Source organism: Piliocolobus tephrosceles, chromosome 2 (assembly GCF_002776525.5).
Source record: "Piliocolobus tephrosceles isolate RC106 chromosome 2, ASM277652v3, whole genome shotgun sequence".
Classification (NCBI taxonomy): Eukaryota; Metazoa; Chordata; class Mammalia; order Primates; family Cercopithecidae; genus Piliocolobus; species Piliocolobus tephrosceles.
In genome coordinates, this window is record NC_045435.1 from 30,420,117 (window position 1) to 30,426,159 (window position 6,043).

Here is a 6,043-nt window from a genome sequence, read left to right on the forward strand (position 1 = left end):
ATGGGACTGTGCCGCTCTAGTAGCTAAACCCAAGCCAAGCTGATACCCGGGGAGGGTGTCTATCTATGTCTATTGGTCTCCATTTCTTTTTCTTTCATTCAAAATAGTGTTTGAGGAAGATTCTCCTGCTTATGATGTCTTTTGGGAAATATGTAGGGAAGCATCACAGAGAAGATTGAGGAAGGGGAACACTCAGTGCTGACAGGAAGCGATGCCAGGCTTTTCTGGGTCCCCTCGTGGATTCCCTAACAGGAGGAGCGAATAGACAAATCTATGAGTGAGCATTCAAGGAGGAATACATTACTGATTCCCTGACCACATTCTGAGCCTGGGCATACAAGTCTGATCCATAATCCTGAGAATTATACTAAAAAAATGTGAGAAACTTTGAGTCATGGAGCTTTGAGACAGATGGTCTTCATGAGTGAACAGGACCTCACTATGCAGTTTTTGTCATGCCTTTCCCGTCTCACCCCTGTGAGCCCTGGAAGTGAGTCGTCACTCAGGTTCATTCAGATTCCACCAGTGCTGAGCTGGACAGGCAGGAAGGCTGGGTGTGCTGTCCACCAATGCCAGCATGCTGGTGGGCACACCATACCCCACAGAGAGGGGCAATGGGCAGTGTGGTTGTGGCTGTTATTTGTGGGGTGTGAGTTTTGTTTAGTCTCTTGATTCTTTCAGGTGCTGCTTCATGGCTGTAACTGGTAGTTTCCCACACCTACTCCAAGTCACACCTGTCAAGAGGTACAGGGGGGCTTTTTGTGTGAAAAGAGCCTGAGCTTTCTGGAAGTCACAACGGTATACTCAATGTTTGAGATAATTTATTTGCATAAGGTAGCGTAGGACAATGCTATCCAATAGAACTTTCTGCAATTATGGAAATGCTGTCTGTCTGTCCCATCCAGTGAGGCAGCCACTAGCTGCATGCGGCTGTTGAGCACTTGAAATTTGGCTAATGTGACAAAGAAACTGAATTTTAAATTGTATTTTATTTTAATTAACACATTTAAATGTAAATAGCAACATGTGACTGGTAGCTAGTATACTGGACATCACAATTCTAGTAACTGCCTTGCATATAGAGAAAACACAGAGAGCTGTGTTTATAGGACATTGGATGGCTCTCCAGTTGTTATGCATTTGAAATGGCTACCACCAGGAAGAAACTTGAAGGTTCTCCTCTATTCTGCTGCATCCATCCTCTGATCAAGACAAACCATGAGGTCAAAGCAGGCTATACATTTATTTATTTCAGGTTTTTCCCATAAAAAAAATCGGAGGTGGCCAGGCGCAGTGGTTCACGCCTGTAATCCCAGCACTTTGGGAGGCCGAGGCGGGCGGATCACAAGGTCAGGAGATCGAGACCATCCTGGCTAACACAGTGAAACCTGTCTCTACTAAGGACACAAAAAATTAGCCGGGCATGGTGGCAGGCACCTGTAGTCCCAGCTACTCGGGAGGCTGAGGCAGGAGAATGGCATGAACCCGGGAGGCAGAGCTTGCAGTGAGCCGAGATTGCACCACTGCACTGCAGTCTGGGTGACAGAGCGAGACTCCGTCTCAAAAAAAAAAAAAAAAAAAAAAAAAAAAAAAATCAGAGGTAGCTAAGTGGCCCAGTTTACTTAAATAGGGCCAAAACTGTCAAGAAGTTTACGACTCATAGGGATTATGTAGAAATAGACTTTCATCACAGGACTTACCTTGGACTATATTCATTCTGACTTCATGTAGGCTATGAAGAGTACCTTCTCTGGGACTAAAACTCTGATGGACTTCACAGAGATTAAAAAAAAAAAGTAATTATGGACTGTAGTGGACTGGGAATTCAGAAACTTGGTCCAAGTGCTGAGCTCTGCAATTAGTTTCATGACTTTGGATAAGCCACTTAACCTAGCAAAGACTCACAAATATTTCCTCATTTGTAAAATGGTAATATACTATCTTTCTAAGATTCTTAAGAAGATGAGGCAGGAATGTGGCTGACTGCTTTGTGAGCTGCAAGATGCTGGGTTAATATTATTGTGTTCTGCCCCAGGAGCATGTGCACCAGGCAGTGCTAATGATGCCACAGTTTTCATGGAGGCAACAAAACTGGCTGGGAGCAACCGAGGTATCTGAAATTATCTATCAATGTTCTTAAAAACTGACATACGAGGAAAGCTAAGAGTTGCAGATATAGCCTTGGGGTCCACAAATTCTATGTAAGCATTTAAACATTGTGTGTTTTAAGTGAAATGATAATCTTTAAAGAAGTCAAATATATCTGGATATTGATAGCCTTCTTATAACAGAGTGTTGTCATTGGTTTTAGCCTCTATGTTTGTGTTTATAATCAAGTTTATTTAAAGGCACAGAAGCTTAATTTATAAATGATTCATTTACTCACAGATGGGCAGAGCAGTGGAAGACTTTGCAGTAGTTGAACTAATAGGAAAGTGAAGTGATAATTATCTTTACTTTGCACACTCTAGTATAGGGATGTTGTATTCAGAAGGATGTGTGCAGTACACTTAACTCTGTGAGCCATGACTTAGATTCAGCAAAGCATCATCCTATGCACTCATTGTTATTGTAGACATTATTAATTTTATAGTTTTACTTGTATTTATTTAGTAACTTTTAGTTTTATAATTCTACGAGGGGTATAAGCATAGTGAGTTCACCTGTCGTTGTGCTTGAGCCTATTGAAGAAATGTCTATAATAAAATAATTTTGCATATTTTAAATTTATTACTAGATATTAAGAATAATCACAGACTCTCTCCCATTGAGGAGGTCTGTGAAAGTATTTTTTTCCTTCATATCGGCATATACATTACTCAAGTTTGAAAATACTGGTATGGTATAAATATTATTGGATTTCAGAAAACCTGACCTCAGGCACTAGTTTATTGTTTTTTATTGGAAAAACACGTATTTCTGAACCTCTGTTTTTATAAATTAGTGCAATCATAGCTACATCACAGTATTCACAGTATAACTGTGAAGATGAAGGATATTAAAGAGAAACTTCGTAAACTGTGAAGTACCATATGAGAAGCGTATGTGTCATTTACAATTATTACAGCCTGTATATAAATTGTACCACAATGTTTTTAACCGGTACAGAAGAAAACTCAAGAGTGTATGGATGGTGCAAAGAGAGATCCAAGACTTTGGGTGAAGCTGGCTGGCATTGTTAAGATGTTGGTTCACAGAACTCTTATAGGGACAATTTATGTATCATGAAAATATTTTCTTCCTCTTTATACTTCTAGGATATAGAAGTATAAAGAGAAAACACAGAGAGCTGTGTTTATAGGACATTGGATGGCTTTCCAGTTGTCTAAGTTGTCTAAGATTGGTTCTAAGGCAACCAATCAGGTTGACTTAGAAGTTCAGTGATTGAGTTGCAAGAAATATTTAAATTCATAGAGGTAATATTGAAATCTCAGGAATTTATTGACATCCTTTCAGTCTAGAGGTCTCTTGAAGACTCTTCTCATCCAAAGCTCAGACCTGGATATTTTTGTGCTCCTCACACTGGTGGAAATGTCTATCCACGCTCAGCTTCTCCAACTCAAAGCTTAGTGTTCTTGTGAGTCCCCGAACTAGACTGCTTATTCTTTGGACCCTTTCTTGACTCACACTAGCCATTATCAACTTCCTGTTAGTTTAGAAACTCCCTTGGCATTGAGAGTCTGAATGGCACAATCTAGCTCTTGATTTTATACAAACCTCTCTTCATGTCTAGTTGTTAGATTTTAAGCCTTTTCATGGCTGAAATAATCTCCTTTTATTCATACATTGCACAGTGCTGACCGAAATACAGAAGACATTGTGAATTTGTGTTGAATTCACCAAGGACAAACAAAATATAAGTTTTCTTCACCATATTAGCAATTTCTGTAAGAATGATGAGATCAGAGAGCTCTTATGGCCAGGGTCACTGTAAGAAATAACCTATGGGTCAAATAGGAGTCCTTTATGAGTCTCCAAAGTCATTAAAAAGGGGCATGTTTTGTGCCATGAACTTTCCTTTTTTGCATATAGAGCTAAGAAACCCAAGAGTTAAAAAGGAGACTCAGTAATCGATTCATGGATAACAGAGTGGGCAGAAACAAGAATAGGTGGGCATAGTGTTCTAGTATGGGATTATTTCCACAGCAGGCAGGCAGTAATTTGCATGTGGAAAAGGAAAAAATGTGAATCAATTTGTAGAGCTGTAAGTAAGCCTTGTCATTTTTGAGGTTTGAACATGTATAGGATAATACACCAATTTGCTTTATAGTTCCTCAAAGTGACTTCAACATCACCAATCCTGTCTGTCATTCCTACTTCTTGTATTGAGAGGACTAATATACTCAGAATATTTCTAGCCTTGTAGGTACAGTCCTCAGTTTGGATAAATAATCTCAGATTAGACAAAAGAATACAACGTGCGAAAGAATGTGGAGAACTGCCTAAAACTGAAACTACAGTATAAAGAAGACACAATAGGAAACCAAGAGAAGAGTTTTTTTTTTTTTTAATTATTCCTTCATATTCAAACTTCACAAACAGTGTGAACTTGTACAATACCTCGGAAAGTGAAACTTACAAAAAAAGTGCTGGTAACATTTAAAAAAAAAACAACAAAAACCCCAAAAAACAAACATCATTCTTAGCAACATCAATTACTCTTCCACACAAAACAGAAACCTTGTAAAATTTATTTTCGTATTTTTAAGGCGTAATACTTCCGTATAAAGTATATGCAAGAGATAAAACTTCACAGTATTCCAAAATGTCACAATAATAATAATAATATAATAGTATAATGAAGCGCTACAGTTAATTTTTCTTTTTTTGAATGTTTTTTTCCTGTTTAAATAACAAATACAAGTCACAGGTAAATATACGTGAGAAAAATACGAGGCTAATATTAAATGGCAGGTAAGGATACTGTCACTGTAAGAAAAAACTGGCAGGATGTGTGTATTGAGTCTATATTTTAAAGCACTTGATAGAAAAGGCGTATGCAAGGTTTTTCCAAACAATTTTTCTGTTTGTTTGATAACTGACAATTTAAGAGTATAATGAGAAAAAAAAAGGAACAAACTGCCTCTCAAAACTATTGACCTGCTCATCCCAAACCATGTATATATTGACGGATGGATGTATTTGTGGATATATGGATTTATACCATGCAGAGAGTGATACAGGCAGTGTTCCATGCCCACCTGCAAAGACTGGAGGGTATAGCACTGTAGTCATTCAGCTCAGGTTCCTCTTGGGACATCAATCTTTCAATTTAAAGCTCTCTTTCCTTGCCTCTCCCTCTTTCCAAACTCTTCCTCAATTTCCAGGCCTTTGTTCTGAAAGGACAATCTGGTTAGAAAAGTTGCCCTCCACTCATAATTCACTGGGAAATGGAAACTGCATCAACGGTGACACAGAGACACTGGAAATACCACTTGAATGAATGAATGGATATGTATGTGTGTGTATTTTAGATCTAAATATACTCTGTGTGTGTGTGTGTGTGTATACACAGTAGCAATTGCAAAAAAGGGACCATATTCCTTTCCATACTAAGATACAATGTGATAAGAAACATTTCTGTGCAGGGAAAAAGGTTTCTTCGAATCTTATCACAACACTGTGGTGGGAAAATCAGGAAATGGGTTCACCTTTCAGCAGTCACCACAGTAAACTTCATTGAGAACATACATGCCCAGATATCTCTTCTGTGCACATGTACATGTTAACAGCTAGCCATTCAGCCAACAGGTAACAGAAAGACAGCAGATAGCAAACACATCAATAAGGTGCTCAAAGAAAAAAGTGGCACCCACTTCTCAAATGGATGGCCACGTTAAGGTGCTTCAAAAAGTTTTTTTTTTTTTTTTTTTTGTTTTTTTTTTTTGTTTTTATTTCAAACATTAAGAGAGTACTGATTTTCACATGGTAGTTCTGAGTCAGGCCAAGGGTTCTGAGGTTTCTGACATCTTTCACTGAAAAGGGCTTTCACTGTAGTAGTTTTGTTCAGTTTGTTGTGGGCCACTTGAGTTTAAAAGTGTTT